The sequence below is a fragment of the Manacus candei genome, unplaced genomic scaffold (genome assembly GCF_025592945.1).
Source record: "Manacus candei isolate 608988 ecotype Guabito, Panama unplaced genomic scaffold, ASM2559294v1 h1tg000025l, whole genome shotgun sequence".
Classification (NCBI taxonomy): domain Eukaryota; kingdom Metazoa; phylum Chordata; class Aves; order Passeriformes; family Pipridae; genus Manacus; species Manacus candei.
This window is the reverse complement of record NW_026138073.1, coordinates 4,249,557-4,266,320: the sequence shown is the minus strand read 5'-3', so window position 1 is coordinate 4,266,320 and position 16,764 is coordinate 4,249,557. Positions and strand designations below refer to the sequence as shown.

At 41.2% G+C, this 16,764-nt stretch overlaps 1 protein-coding gene across 8 annotated transcripts in view; it reads right to left on the bottom strand.

Annotated features, from left to right (window-relative positions):
- The window catches only part of FOXP1 (forkhead box P1), a 380,386-nt gene that overhangs the window by 222,248 nt on the left and 141,374 nt on the right, over nt 1-16,764 (bottom strand). For 2 of the 8 annotated variants that reach the window (XM_051788662.1, XM_051788665.1), the window contains exons 1-3: nt 6,131-6,477; nt 4,477-4,558; nt 3,420-3,522 (exon numbers count right to left, since the gene is read on the bottom strand). The exons of 2 other annotated variants lie outside the window; for them this stretch is intronic. The gene's annotated coding sequence lies outside the window, so the exon portion shown is untranslated. Of the gene's footprint in view, nt 1-3,419; nt 3,523-4,476; nt 4,559-6,130; nt 6,478-16,764 lie in introns of those variants that run through there. 4 more of the 8 variants (XM_051788664.1, XM_051788667.1, XM_051788666.1 and 1 more) reach the window with 2 other exon arrangements.

The window sequence follows — 16,764 nt, the reverse complement described above, 5'->3', positions numbered from 1 at the left end:
AATACAGACAAAGAAATATGTGATAATTTGGTGACACAGATGACATCATACGAAACGGAAAGTCGGTGACATGTGGATGTGTAAGACAGAGCTACGTGAAACTCCATTTCACAAAATTCACACAGTGATGTGGAGTTTTGGGGGTGTTTGTGAAACTCACCAAATGGTAAGTTGCACTATTTGCATCACTAGGTTAAGCTTTTTACTGAAGCAGTAAAATACCAACCTCTGGGAAAAATCAGAATCTTCACTAAGTTGTTTCAAGAGAATATGAACTCATTCGCCATTTATTTTGGAAGGAAAAATGTTTTCACAATGAGAATGAGGCATTATTTCTTTACCATTGAAACCTGATTATTTTTAGCCAGAAGAAAAAAGGTTACCTTGAGATGAAATGCATATTGGTTTTATCTGTTGCTCACTGGCACTTTATTTTTATTTTTTTATGCTTTGATTGAAAAGCTTTTCACAGGCCTTGTAATGCAGTACCAGAACATCAGGGGCCAAAATTTGTACGTGTTTGCTGTATCTGAAGCCCTACATGCTTTGCTGAGGTAGACATATAAGACATTCCTTATTCTGCACTGTAAAGGACATAACACTACTCCATCATAATAGGTCAGGGCTCACCTTCCTGAGAGTATGTAAAACAATACATCTTTTATGTAAAATACGTGACCTTTGACATGTGATGTGCTCTTAGATTAGCAACAATAAAGGCTTTTATCCTGCTTTGCTGCAGGGGTTATCGTGGGTTTGACACTTTAAACCTCTTTTCATATTTATCTGTTTTATAAATTTTCTGGGTATTTGGCAGTCAGATCCTTATTTTGGCAGTATTTTGGCAAGCAGACTTCATTTCTACCCTGAGTCTTCATGATAGCAAATGAACCATCTTAAAACGTACTTTTTAAGGAAACTGCTGAAAATCACGTGTTTGCATAAAATGTGCATTCCATGTTTCTTTGGGCAGTGCTGAAAAAGGCAGGTAAACATTTTCTAAACACGTTTGTGACATATGAACCAAACGCGCTCCAAGGAAACCCGGTAACACCAGCCCAACCATCAGCAGGTGGGAGACCAACAGTCTACTGAGGGCAATGCACACAGAGCACCGAGAAGGACTCAGCTCTCCTCACAAATTACTGCCTGATTAAAATCCAGACTGCTTTTGTTTCTGGTTATCTAACGCTGGCTGTATGCTACCTGGCTTTCAAAAATTTGGATAATGTACCATTGAAGTTAAAATGAGCAGCAGAGACAGCTGTTCCCACCTGTGAAAATTTCTCATTAATAGTCTAAAAGTTGAGTATCTCAAAACGTAGAAACACAAATACAGACTTTCCTCCTGAAAATGTTTATACGGGTGAGCGAATTGATGTAGGCAACACACATTCCTTCCATCATGCTGTCTTTAAGATAAACACAAAGTACCATCAACACTGTAAGTGTGTGTGTGGAGCAAACAAAGAAAAAATCCCATCTTACCAAAGCAAGACACTTCGCTACACTCATATTTTCCCCCCAAGGAGATGATTAAAATAGAAAAATCAAACCACAAACAAAAATCCACTTTGCGAGCGAGTAGCAGTGGTCCTGCTGTCTCACAAGCAGAGGGAAGGAAGGTTTCCAAGCCCTCAAAGCCATCCCCAAGGCTCAACTGATATCCCACACAGGGAACAGTCCATGCAAATTTATGTGCCCTGCACAGATTTTACCAGATATTCCTGAAAACATGAGATTTGTTCACCATGTGCCTCAGTTTACCTACCATTGAGATGGGTAAATACTTTGGTAACATGTTTTGAAATCCTTGGATATGAAGATACTTTCTAAAGTAGTGCTTTCAGCAGGATTTTGGAAAGACAACAATAATCTTAAAAAGATCACCACCTGAGCCAGTGCCATAAACGCTTCAACAGAAAGCCCCACTACTGCTCTGGATCAGGTCCTACCTCTTTACCCAGTACCAAGGGACCAGAAAAATATCAGAGGCTTTGCCATTATACCTGCTGTCAGCTTGGACCTTGTAACTCTTTTGATCCCAGAACACTTACTCCACTTAGTGATCTCTTTCAGGGCAGGGAGGTCATTTCAGGGAGGCTGCAGGATGGAGCCCTAACTTGAAGTGATCACCGCAAATCCAAATTTAACTAATAATATAGAGAATACACAGAAATAGAGAGCACTGCAGAATGAAAGTCTACTTAAAACAGTAACATTTTTACTAATATCTAAATGAGAAGAGTCTTGGGTATAGCCAAAAATAGATTGACAAGGACCTTGATCCCACACAAACTAGCTCTGAGTAATTTTACACAGGAAAGTAGAACACCAGTTGAGCTGCTCCCCTGGTCAAAATTACGCATGTACATTTTTTTTGCCAGTGTCCCAGCCCTGAGAAGCCTGCAATTCATTACAGGAAACCTAAAGTAGCAAAGGAATCTCACCTTCCCTACCTAGAAAGAACTCTTCCATTTTTTTTAAAAATCAAATATATATATATATAAAAAACCTATACACATCTGATAGCACAAGAAAAAAATGTTTTTGAAATGAGATTTTGATTCATTTTTCTTATAGAAGACCAGCTGAAATATATTGAATGTGTCTGATTAAAATATTTACTAAAAAGCTTCCTGGAAGCTTTAAAATACCAAAACCTGATCCTCAAAATAAGCACTTCTGTGCAGTAATTGCTTCTAAATAAAGTGAACCGTAACCACCTAATACAGCTGTTTCTTCCTTTCAAAACTCCCTGAGTCACATTCAACTGCACACAGGCTGAAATATGAAATATGTCCTACTATTCTCATAATCATTATTTTTTTTGTCCAGTGAGAAAAAAGACACAGTCTGTGATTCTGTCAACTGGATGTTTGTACAAGAAAAAATAAATGTTTTTCATTTGGTATTTTGCTAATTCTGAAAATACAGGATGTACACTGATCATGAAGAACAACATCTGGTACAAGGCAGGCTCGTGGCCCAATCCTGCACACAGGTTACTTTTCTCACACAGTGCACTTGGTGGGGTTACTTGCACTAATACACACAAATCATGTGTAGAATTGCTTTGAGGGTGGTCAGCAGTTGTTTTGTTGTACCTATTTTAAAGAGCTCTCCAGCAACCTAAAAAAAAATATATTAAATCAAATATTTTAAATAATTTGAGGGAGAAATATTTTTTCTGACCACTGTCAAGGTGGTCACGTTTTATTGTGCAGCATGTATTAAATCTCAGGAGGCATGGCACAGGAGATTTTCTACACCAGGAGTCATTATCACCTCCTCAGAAAGTAAAATGCAGGTGGAACAGTAAAACTGTGAGAGGCTGAGTGCAGTTCTTTAACCTCGCTTTGAAGAGGGGGAAATGGATTTGGTACAGGCCAAAACACAGGGATATCAATGCTTGCTACCTTGCTGCTTCTCGGTGGAAGGAGGGAGCAAATCATACTGTATTTTTCATTTTCAGTCATTAGCAGGCTGTTCAGAATCTCTGGCTGGTGCTTATTATTTATTCTAAACAGAAGTAAAATAAAATAAAAATAAATAACAGCACGAGGACAAAGCTATGCACAGCACATTTGCTCTTTCAAAATAATATTACCTTTCAAGTCCACCGTAACCTTGGAAAAGAATAACTCGGTGTAAGCCAATGCTACGAAACTAATCACGATCCTTTCCTCCCCCGCTTTTTAAACAGCTCTTACAGGGAATACGGGTGCAGTCCGCAGACAAGTTACGAACAGCTCGCTTCCAACACGGAATCTGAACTGCGATCGCTAAGTCTTGCATCTTTTAATGATGGATTGGTCGTTTGCCTCCGCGAATCGCCCCGTGTAACAGGGCCGGCCCTCACTGAACCCATCCCAGGTGGAGGTGAGGAAGCACCCAGGCTGTCAGGTGAGGAGAGGCCATCCCTGCGCCAGATCCCAATTCCCTGAGCCAGGGGCCATGATCTCCCTATCCAGATCCCATCTCCCTGAGCCAGGGGCTATCATGTCCCTCTGCCAGATCCCATCTCCCTGAGCCAGGGGCCACCATCTCGCTCAGCCAGAGCCAGCCATCAAACGCTGCCGCCTGGCTCGTATCGCCAGATCTTCCCCGCTTCTTAAAATAACTCCCCGTGCCTCAGTGCCAGCCTTAACCATTTTATGCCTGCGTTACAACTCTCCTCCTGAAACTTGACCTCTCCTGATGGAAGTAACGGGAGGAATTCCCGTTCCCGAGCGCAGCGGCGAGCGGGGCTCCCAGGCTGGCTGCGGGCACTGCTGCCACCCACTGCTGCCCGGCTGGGACCCACGGCCGGGTCCTCGGGGAAGGCTGGCGGTTCCCCACAACCCTCCAACGCCACTTTCCACGCACACAGTCACACAGAGACACACATCTTCCTCCTCTGCCGTGACCCCGGCGCTGCTCGGGGGCTCTTTCGCCCCACGCAGCCCCCCCTCCGCCCCGGGGCCCGTCCCTTACCTGGCAGGCGAGTGACACTCCTGGTCGTGGTCATGTGAAAATATTTTCGAGGTATCCTTTAACAGCCTTTAAATATTGAAGCCTAAAAACAATATTTGCTGTTTTACCTTTTGAAGCTTTAACAAAAGCTTTGTTTTAGCATTTACCTCGATGTGCAATAAGAGTTAATAATCAAATCCGTCCCAACCCCCACAAATGTTAAACAAAAAGATAAAAGAAATGCAAATAGCTATTGTCATGGAAAGTTAAAGTACCTGTCTGTATTTTTAAGTGAAAACTATTATCTCTATCAATCAAAATTTAAGAATACAATAGCACTAATCACACGAGGTGCTTTGACTGCGGTACTTTTCCTCATAAAAAGTTTTTTTTTTAACTGGTGCATAAAAGTAATACACTTACAATTAGACACGGTATTTGTAATTTTGTTATTAAAAAACCTCAGCAGTCTTATTGTTAATAAATGCCTCTGAGTCTGTAGGCTGATTCGTACCCAAGAAGACCAAAGTCCCTACATATTTTAATAAGGTTGATGAAATTTTATTCAGATTCTCACACTTTCCAACATGTGGTGGAACAGCACACTCTTCTGTTTGAGAGGAGTTACTCAAACGAAGGAAATAGTTAATTGGGAACCAAAACTACTACTTCTGGCCTCACCGCACATTTTTCCACATTTCTCCAAGCGCTGTCTGTGCTACAACCCTCAGCCTCCAAGACGTGCCCTTTGTCGTCTTTTCTTTAATTTTTGATGCCAATTCCCTCTCGTCAGACCCTGACGCTCTCCCAACCCAGCACACATTACGTATACACTACATACATTGTGCAGGCACACCGCACGGATTCTCTCCAAAGTCATTTTTAAAACTAATTTGTCCAGACGGAATCAGTAACCGAGCTGCGCAGTTAATAAGTGCAGGAGCGAGCGACAGTAATTACGCCTGTACTAAAAGAAAGAGCCCGAGATTAAAATACCTATAAGTAAATAGTTGAGGCAGGATGCCATTATGCAAACTCCGCTCTCGGGGAGGGATGTCTCCCACATTGAGGAGCAAGAGGACTGTCATTTTTTCCCCCTGCAATATCAGGTTTCCTACTCCACAGCTCTGGTACTCTGCATCATGGCTAACATCTCTAGTGTGCTATTAATATCAATGAAGAGACGATTCAATTTCCACATAAGAAAAACCTCCCTATTACAGCGCAGACATTCGAGTGAGGACCCTTGCGAAGGAAACAATAAAGACCAGAGGGTTGCCTTTTTCCCCCCACCTCCTTCTGCCTTTTTTTTTTTTTCCCCTGCTGCTTTTGCAGTTGCTCACTGTTTGAAAGCTTTTAGCTAACAATGGAAGCATTATCTTCAGGACAGTTACAAAACAGGATTTGTTAGTACAAAGAATAATAACACCGAACTCATTCCCCCCCACTTCCCCGCCCCGCAAATACCTGCCTATTGCAATATGGCATTTAGTACTTGATTCAAAAGTATATTCCAGAAACACCTGTGTTCTTGATCTAATTCCCTGCAACAAACTCCCTCAGCGGACCACGTTTGCTGAAGAAGGCTTGGACAGTTACAAACAAACAAACATTTTGTGCATTTATAAAATGGAACAGAAACAAAAGTATCTTATTCTACCGAGTGCAAACTTACCCATGAATGAGGAAGAAAAAGGCTTAGAGCTGTACAGTAATTCCCAACCAACTGCAGAAAGTTGAGAGTTTGAAAACACTAAAGCACTTTTGACTATCCAGCCTTTCTGTGCTTCAACACTGGCTGCAGTGTAAGGAAGGACTGAAGGTATGTGGTCTAAACACAACAAAAGCCACTGCCTTACTCTAGATTAAATATGCAGGAAGAGGCCCCTTTGCATAAACACAAACACTCAGCAAATGAGTAACTGGCTCAAATCAGACGCCTGCTGTGCATTCTACCTGTCCTGATCTCTGACAAGCTACACGGCTTGTTTAAGGGGATAGGAGCTGCAAAATCAGATCAAATCACAGCACTAAATGCTTTGCTCCTCTAATAGTAAATAACAACAGCACCAACAACTCCACGCCAAACGTTCATTTCTAATCTAAGCACTGCTCTGGCACAGAGCTGAATCGTGTGCTGTGCCCGCTTTGGCTCAGTCACCCATCTCGCCAAAGCAGAAGAAACACAACCAAACACCACCTGTAAAATTAATTTTCATTAACTGTACTGAAATCCAATACATTCCTGACCGGGTCTTTTCTTAACAAGGATTTAAAATTAATACAGAGACTTCTGGTTGACAGATTAAATCTGCATTTGCTTGTGCTGTCTCTGTTTTGTTTACTATATAAAAAGACATTCCACACACAGAGCTATTTTAGCTGTTATGAATCACTGCATAATGCACACCTATTTACTAGTTTATTTGGGGAAAAGGAAGAAATTTCTGAAATGTTCCTTAAAAACATTATTTTCAAAATATTACTCTCATAAAATGACCTCTCCAAACTATATTTACTTCAAAAACAACTAAATTAGAGACTGTGATAACCACCAAGCACATCTATGCATTTATTATTATAATCAAATATACATAATTATATACTGTGATTTACTCTTGCTTCTAGAGAAATAAATTATTTTTTCAGTCTCATTTATCCTTCCAGTCCAGAAATAGAATGAAGCAGCACGATTTTAAAGCAATTGGAATTCACCACTGTCCCTTCCTAACTTAAGGAGTCAAATCACATTGACCTTTTATTGTAAGTCCCAGCTACATGTTGGTTTTGGTAATTTAATTATTTTTTAATAACTTGCAGTATTAAATGATTGCCATTGAAACACAAATAAGATTATAGTCCTCTGCCTTACTCTCTCGAGCTCCAGACTACAGCGTAACATGGCTGCGTCCGGCCCCAAAATTTCATTCTGAAAGAGCACTTACACGCAGACAGACACGGGAAGATTCAGGCTTTAGAAGATGCAACACGCATTTACTGGATTCTCAAGCATGTGTCACAGATTATTTCAAAGGATACTGGATATAACTCACAGTTTTAATGGGGATCTAGGCGTGTTCAGTTCCACTGAGCACTCGTACAGTATGGAGGGAGTTTTTTACTTTTCCTTGGATAAACTCACCAGGTTAAGGCACAAAAACATTGATAACGTGAGCTAGTCAAGCCTAACACGGTAAAAATCCTTCATGAAAGAATCCAGCAGGAAATTTTAGAGCTCCTGTATCATTCACCATTTTTGCATTGAAATGACCTTCCAAATAAGGTGTCAGATAATACGGTTCACATAGATGATAGTGATCTAACCTTGATGCAAATAAACCATAGAACAAAATTTAATCAGTATATCACTGTGTAAAAGCCTTTGTCCATCCCAATGGAGCTTCTAATGACTGTTTTGGCAGTTCTGGCTGGTAGTTATGCCTCCCTGCTCATATATATCTCATACTGGTTGAGCAAGCTAATGGAACTGCTGTTAGTGGAATCCAATATTAATACTCTGCATCGTGCAAAACTGGATGCAACAGAATATATTACACAATTACAGGTAGTATCTAATTCCACAGGTATAAGATACTGGTCTCTAAATTAATATTTTAATAGAGAAAGTGTTATAAATACTACATTTCAGGTAAGATATCTATGAACTCTGGATCTGCCAGTCTTCCTGCTGCAAGCCTACTCTGCACTCACACAGCACAGACACAGGACCCTGACAAAAATTGGCAGGCAAGCCTTAGATGCTGAGTGACACATACTGATGCACAGAGTCAAAGATGTCATCTTCATGCAAGCTCCACTAGTTATGAGCCTGAGAGAAAAATGAAACAAAAAAAAAAAACAAAACAAAACCAAAATAAAACAAAAAAAAAAGCAGGGGGAGAGCAGAGCAAGACCTCCACAAAATAAACAGGGTGTACAGTTTCAAAGGCTACAGACACAGACATTTCATTGTTCAAGCCAATTATCAGTGGAAAATAATAACAACAGATGGATTCAGAGTCACTGACTTTTCATATGCACTTCATCTCTGCACAACAGATGATGAAATGCGAGAGCTATCTCGGAAAGGCAAAACATCTTTCAGTAAAAGAACTCTATACTCCAGATGGGGACCTTCTAAGGCAGCTGATTATCTTCTTATAATGTTGTAAGATAGACTTACTAAAACATTTCCAGAACTGATCAGATCAGATGAGCACAATGGCATCATTATGAGGAGTAAGTTGCTCCGGTCTCAGACTTGCAACTAAACTACTCAGAGATTTCAGTGGGGTCAGAGCTGCCCATCCCCACCTTTACATCAAGTAGTGATTCTAAAAAATGGGTCCAAAGCTGCCGTTCACAGTCTGAGCAAAAAATGGGGATCAGCTTTGCCTGGAGAGGGGATGCAGATGTGGGGCCATTGAGTCAGTGCCAGCATTAATTGGTCCCCAATAAAATTCCACCACCGTGAGCAAGGTGAGCCCCCTCACATTCTGCAAGCACACGTTTCACATGGGGACACAGGCAGAGACAAAAAACGTTTGCAAGCATGACTGTTTCCACTATAATTGCCAGATGTAGAGGGAACTCATCTTCCAGGAGGAATGCAAGCTGGGAGTAATGGAGTTACACCCACAAAAACTGGTGTGAGGCACAAATAAAGCAAATTCTTTCTCACAAAGCCTTTACAAAAACCCATCTTTTTATGGGAAATAAAAAATTGCTTTCAAAGGGAAATAACAAACACATGTAAATTTTGGTGGTTCCGGTGATAAGCAGTTCCAACAAATGTCACAAACACCTACCTAGCACAACCTTCTCCCACTCAACCTGAATACCACAAAGTATGTGTTTTTGATCACATGAATCAGGTATACCACAATCTCAAAACTTAAAATAAGAGTAGTGGAAAAATTAGCTCATTAATCTTTAAGACAACATTCCTTTAATGGAAGAATACTACATCAGTAGAGCATTAAACTGAACTGGTTGCCATTTCCACAGTTTCTTCTCCAAAACGTGGCAAGGAAAATGTAAAAAATGGCACACTCTGTAAATCAGTACTGCACACCGAGGGGTAGCAATACACAACACACACACTGAACTTGCACCTACTGCTAATTTATTTCACAAGTTACAAAATGTTTCTTAAGTAGGGGGCTGTTGGCTTCACAAACGTGAAGGGAAGAGATGAGTTTGTGGGCACAGCATTTCTCCTCTTTGTGAACTACTTTGTCAAAAGTAAATTCACAGGGGAACATACGAGCAAAGAGTAAATTTTGCCCAGGGCAAAATTCTGCAACTGCTTTAAGAAGCAAACAAGAACACAAAAGATGTGTAATACAACCATCTGGCTCTACTCATGCTATATCAATAATCCCCAAAATTTATCCCCACCCCCTTAATCAACCCACACTGATGCCACAAAACCAAATGGCATCACTTATGCTTCCTGCCCATCACATTTTGAAATGATATTTAATATGCATACAGTACATATTTGCATGTTAATCAATTACTTTAGGAAAAAATATTTTTGCTTCTTGAGCTATTAGTTCTGCTTTTTTCTACTTATTCACACTGGGATCTCTAAAACCACCAAGAAAGTCCTTGTGGTAAAGATACTCTCATATCAACACAGCATCTCAGGTATCAGGATAACGTACCGGTCAAAATTTCAATCTCTTCTTCTCTCTAGTTTTGTGTCACAGTGTGAAAATAGCAGAGGGTGAATAATAACGTGCCAGCAAAATTAGTTGTTCAAGAAACACGGGTAAGCGATCCATTTTGAACTCGAGGTTGGATGCATTTCTAAGCAACACCCTATTTGGGAAGCAGGGAAGGAATGCCAGAGGGAAAGCAGGGTATCCCATGTGTCTTTTATGTTGAAGATTTGCACCAATTTTTCAGGCCTCCCCCATCCAGAAGCCAGCCTCCTATGTAAGGGAGGAATACAGGGAACTCCTGGCCACAGATGGAGGACAAGCCTCCGATGTGCACTGGCTGAGTGCTGCCCTCCCTTCCCACCCCAAGCCCATGGTGGAAGACCACCTTGGGATGGACAGACAGAAAGACAGCTATGCAAAGTGACCAGAAGGGTGGCTCCACAATTGTTTTGGGGGGGGACTGTGTTCTTGAGGGAAAAATCACCCTCCTAACCATAATGATTCATACCACGAGCGTGCAATGTGAAACCAGTACCAAAACCAACACTACAAAGACAGTCTCTCTCTGGCGCTTCGTCGACTGACGGCCACGGCCCCGGGGGCTGACTCAGAGCTCTTCTTCTTAATAGACTGTTCTGCAACAACTCACCCAGCCCAAACCCTGCCTATCCCCACGTCTGGCTGGTTGGCACCCTCCCTATACCTGGGCGCTGCCCGGGGGGACACAAGCCACAGAGGGAACAGTGCCCACGGCCCTGCTGTAACACAAACAGATGGCTGTTACAGAGAAATACAAGCCCTGAGCACTCATGGCATAGGTGGAAATGTTTTGCAGTTATTTTCTTTGGAAATAAGCATATGTATAGCGGTTATGTCTGCTCCCACATCCAGACTACCAACCTGAGATCACAAACACTTTGTTAATTTTTTTTTTTTTTTTTAAATCCATTTTTGGATTGCTTCTGCTGTTTCTATGGCTTGACTTGTACGGCCTCTTTGTAAGAATTGAAAACAGTCTCCCACAAACACAGGAATGGGCAAATGGTTTAGAGAGAGCTAATCCACACCTGGGCTACGTAAAAGGGGCTCATATTTTCCAAACAGAAACACAACCCCTTTTATATATGAACCAGATCTGGATCCAAACGCTAAACCCTTCGCCACATCCTACATGGGGCTCTGCAGTGGTCAGGGGAGCGGTGGTGGGTCGTAGCTGTGCCCACGTTTCTGCAGGAGCACTGGCTCCAACCCGGTGGCAGCCACGGACAAGGAGTCATCTTGACCACGGGCTTGGATGCAAATGGTAGACCCGTCCTGAGTTACACCACGGTGAACGCAGGGTAATCCCCATCCCGCACACGCCTCTTACAGAAGAATCTGGCCCTGTCTCGTTACTCTTGTTAGAAAAATGAAGGCTGTGACAGAAAATAGCTGAGAACTACATCTTGCCGATGCCAAAATACAATAATAACATGTTCAAAGATTTAATTTAGAAGACTACAAAGTCTAGCTCATACATCATAACACCTTGAAATAACACTTTAAGGTCAAATCCTGTGCATTTTTGGAAACCACCAAAACATAATGAAGTTTTACTTAAACACAGCATTTACATTTATAACGCATTTCAGATTCTCCAAGTAAGCTAGACCACATGCTAGGAAAATGTACTTCCCACAACATACAAATTAAGTCATGTACAGCCTTCCCTCCGCAGGCTGAACAGCCACCGGCACAAATGGAAGTCCTGTGTATGGATCAAAGGCAGCATGTGGACCTCAGAACATGATTTTTTATATTTTGTTTTTAATTGGCAAAACATCAAATCCCACTAGTAGTTTATTTTTGTTGCCTTCCTTGCCCCTTTTCTACCTCTCCCACTTATTTCACAACGGAACATTTTTAAACCACCAGAAATCTTTGTGGCAAAGATGATGTCATACTGACACAAGATCAGGTGTGAGGTATGGTATGAATAAATACTTATCCGCAACCACATTTAATTTTCAATGGTTGGGCATCAAGAGACAAAGAAGTTCTTATGCAGACATATTAACTGAGGATTTAATTTCCAACGGTCTGCATTTAAAAGAGCAGAACAACACACAGTGCGAGCCTAGAAGAAAAAAGGAAAATGAAAAAAAAAAATAAAACCACACAAAAAGCCAAAACCCCTTGTACCTCTCTTCTTGTTTTCGGGAACGCAATGCACAGCCCTGCTCTTCACAGTAATAAATATGCGATGCTTGATTACTTCGTCTTCTAAGTCACCGATACCATGCAGGATAATTGTCCTTTATGCACTGGCAATAAAAACTCTCCCTACGAAAATAAATATCTATTTTACAGTAATCAAGCAGGAACTAATTTTGTACTTTTTCACAAGTAGCCATTTACTTTGGCACTGAATGGTAATGTGTAGCAGAGAAGGCAGTATATGCTTTAACCCAAGAAAAATTAGACTTGAAAATTAATACACAGTGAAAGACAAATTTAAAGCAGCTTTCTTGTGTTCTGACATAAGAATATAAAAATGACACGAGCAACTAAAGATTAGTTTACATACTTTTCAATCACAGCTGCCGCTCAGTAACCACAATACCTTTAAAATGACATTCCACCGAAACAGATACAGTTTGGCTGCAACAGCGGCAAGACACAGTTAACATGAAATTAAAAGGGCATTTTTTATTTACACACATCATACGGCGCTGAGCCCCAGCACAATTACAATGGAAAGATTTTTAGCGTGATTAATTTGGAAATAATCTAGTGATAAATAGAGTGCATTGCAAGTGATTCTGCCGAGCAAATTTTTATCACCAGCCTTAGATGTCAAAACACAGTTTCAGGGACAGAGAAAGAACGAGTCACATCTTCTTGGTTAATATTTAATTGGGTGCTAAAGATTCCTCCTAAGGACCTCTGAACCATCACTGACAGCCCCACAAGATGTCCCTATCTGTGAAACAGATACCAACCCTTTCTGTATAAACTAAAATAACATTAAATTTAATCAAACCATTCAATTAATAAATCACTTCAGTGGACATTGCAGCCCAAGCCCTGTTTAATTACATAATTTTAAAAATATTTGCACACTGCAACCACTAAGATTGGCTCTGAGGTTTCATAATACACACTTAACACTTGAGTTGGAGAACAAATTTATTTAATAAATGCAGAGCTAAGTGCAATAATGCCACTCCACTCAAACTGCAAAAATCACTTAGCATCTCCTGCAAGAAAAAGCAAATAAACTTTTCCCCCATTTAAATTCATGTCCTCGTTATCACCAGCTCTGGCAGAAGCCACCTCCTTTCTTGCCCATGTCCCTGCAGTCAGTGGGTTGCCCAAGCCCAGGAAGGGGGTGGCAGACCTGGTGTTTCCCCCATGGCACAGAGCATCCCTCTACTCCTGCTGCACATGGAATCCTCGGCCTCCCTCTCCTTGCCCTCTACCTCCATTCCTCCTTCTCCGCTTTTCCCTCTATTTCTCCCCCCATGATACTCTTCTGCCCCTTGTTCTCTGCTGCTTGCTGCTGCTCCAGTTCTTCCCGTTCCCACCTCGATTTCCTGCCCTGAGCTTCCCTCCCCTGCTCTCTCTCTTACTGCCATTTGAGATAACTGTGGTTAAAAACCTAGTGGGGGGGGGAGAAAAAAATCCCACAAAAAACCACAACAGGACAGAGGGAAGAGGCTGGGGAGGAGAGCAAGGAAAGAAAATAGTTTATGAATGCCAAGCAGAACTACACAATTTCCAACGACAGCAAGAGACACTCCAGAGTACGAGGATGAAAAATAAAAGTCGTGGACCAAGTGTATTACATGAAGCAGGATTCAGGTTCTGGGATGGGTGTAACGCCTGTATTCGCAGAAAAACCCCATGTATCCAAAGGAACCCGTGTTACTGCCATATATAACTAGGTGTGACAACATGGGAGAGGTTTAAATACAGATGGACTGAGCGGTGGCCTTAAATGAAGGTGAAAAAAAGCAAAGCTAAGGGTTTGTCACAGCTTAGAGGCACAGCTGTGTGCACTCGTACAGACTTTGCATTCATTCATATAGAGCACAGCTTTCAGATCCTGTGGTTCCAGCACGATTTTTGGACGAAAGTTGAGCCTCAAAAATAAATAAGTCTATATTTGGCCTGCCCTGGATTCTAAATACTCTCAATAGTACTTTGCATAGAAACAATCTGAATTAATACAGGTTAAGTTTTACAGATTATAATATTCTTTACCAAGCCAATGGATGCACCTCTAAAATTCACTGCCCTGACAAATAGTAGAGCTCTTGAAAGTCTGCTTGTATTAGTTTTATGGATCTATTCTACTGCTTAAATCAGGTCTCATTAAAATTACCATCCACACAAGTTCTCCCACTGGGAAATCTACATGCCAGAGCTACTCCAGTTCCGCAGGCGGTGCTTGGAGGGGGTTGCATATTGCAAAATAGCTGCGGACACGGTGGGGGGGAGGACGGGGAGAAGAACAAGAGGACTTCAGGACAGCAAACAAGTTACTCCTTATCCTCCTCTGATTTTAGTCACTGCAACTTTTGCTCAGGTGGTGCAAATGCATCCCTGAAAAGAAATGCTACTGCCAGAAATTAAACTGGGGGGGGGGGAGAGGGGGGTGTGATGTAAAAAGCGTCCCTCGGAAAGCCAGATCTGGCCTCAAACATCCATTTTAGTGTTGGAATGGCAGGCTAAATATGCAAACACTGCACCTGACAACTTACACTAAAGCATATGATCTGCACACTGCCCCTCCAGTTTAATTTTTAATAGTAACAGTACTTAAATCTCAGCATTAATGTATTAATGTTCAAATGAATACAATTAAAGGCATCTCTATTTTCTTCAGTCCTAACGACCTGGAAGATCTCTCCACCCTTCATATTTGCAGGGATTATTACAAATATATTCAGTAGCCGTTGTTTTGGCAAAGAAGCAAAAACCTTTGCCTTTTAAATATAAAGTAACAGGAATAATGAATAATATATCTTCTGATTTTTGTTCTGCCATGATATATATATAATGATATATAAAATGTTCATTTATTATTATCACACATCCTAGGGAGCAGACATGCAAAATTACTTTTTTTTTTTGTCTTATAAGGGTCATTTATCACACGGAACATCCTCCAAATAGGTAGTCCTAAAATCTCAATTTACAAAGACATTTTTTAAAGCTGAATTCCTTAAACAGGGCTACTCTCCTGATGGTTAAAATAAAAACTTTATGATATTAAAATAGCTGGATTTAAGGAGGGATAAATGCCCTGCATTTTCTTTTAGAAGATCCTGCTCCGACAAATTAATGCCTGCCTGTTATTTTAACTAAAACTTGCCACATTTATTAGTAACAAAAGTGCTGCACGACTCTCTTTAGGCCAAATCCTGAAAAAGAAAAGCATCTACTAAAAGAGCATTAACTTTTATCGTAGCATCTGTGATCTTTGGGTGGGGAAAGGAAACACTATAAAGAACGAAGTCTGTATATACAAACTATCAGTCAGATTTTAACACTTATGCAGAATAATGCAAAGCTTTATTTCTTTTTGATGTTAGCAGGCTTTTTTTCTTTTGCATTCCATTTTTCAATATGTAAAATGACAAAATGCAAAAAAACCAACAAAAACACAAAAATGTGCTTGTTAGGGCTGGCCTAGTTTTTTGAAACACGCACAAAAAGAAAACCCACTCATACGATCTTATTTTAATATGTAATAGAAGAATCTGGCAAACATTAGCCAGAATAAGTCTAGCCAGCGAACACAGACTAACATACAAGTCTGCTGCTGCAAAGCAAAAGGGAAATCTGATCTTGCTCTTCCAACACACAAGAGCAGCATCTTTCACCTGAAGAGCACTGACAGAGCGTGGTGCAGGTGTCCACGTGGGGCTGTGGCTGCCCCTGAGCTAACATCTGCTCCTGCTCAGCTCCTCAGTGCTTACACCAACACCTCACCTTCTTCTTGGCTGGCATTTAAAAAAACAAAAAACAAAAAAACAAAAACCACAAAACCAAACCCAAACTCAAACCTCTCAGTCATCCCATCTCCAGCATGTCCTCAAGTCAAGAGTAAATGTGCGTCTTCTCCCCAAAGCAAGGTCCGCACTCACTCCAGCATTGGCCACTCTCATTTTGGGAAGCCAGACCCAGCAAAACCTCAAGCAGTGGCACAATGCTCTTTTCACAAAAAATTCTGTGCCCAAAAATCTGCTCCAAGCCATGCAGCTTTGAAGCGGTACCCAGAGAAAGAGTCAGGCATAAAACTACCTCCGGGGGGGAAAGAAAAGAAAAAAAAAAATATTATCAAGAAAGAAAATGGGAATGGGAGAGCTGGACTCAGCACAGCTAAAGACTCTGATGAGGAGGGAGTGGAGGTGGAGGACAGCTACAAAGCCCTTAATTATAAACCTAAAAATGTTCGAAAACCAATCTCACGCTAACAATTTGCGTATTTTGGGATTACCTACGGATGAGGAAGGTTCAGCTTAATCAGCTATCTGTGCAAATGGATTCCCAACGTGCTGGAGCTGAACTCAATGGACAATCCCGTTAGAGTGGAAAGAGCACATGAAACGCCCTTGAGAAACGTGGCTAATGCCACAAACACTGAGGAAAC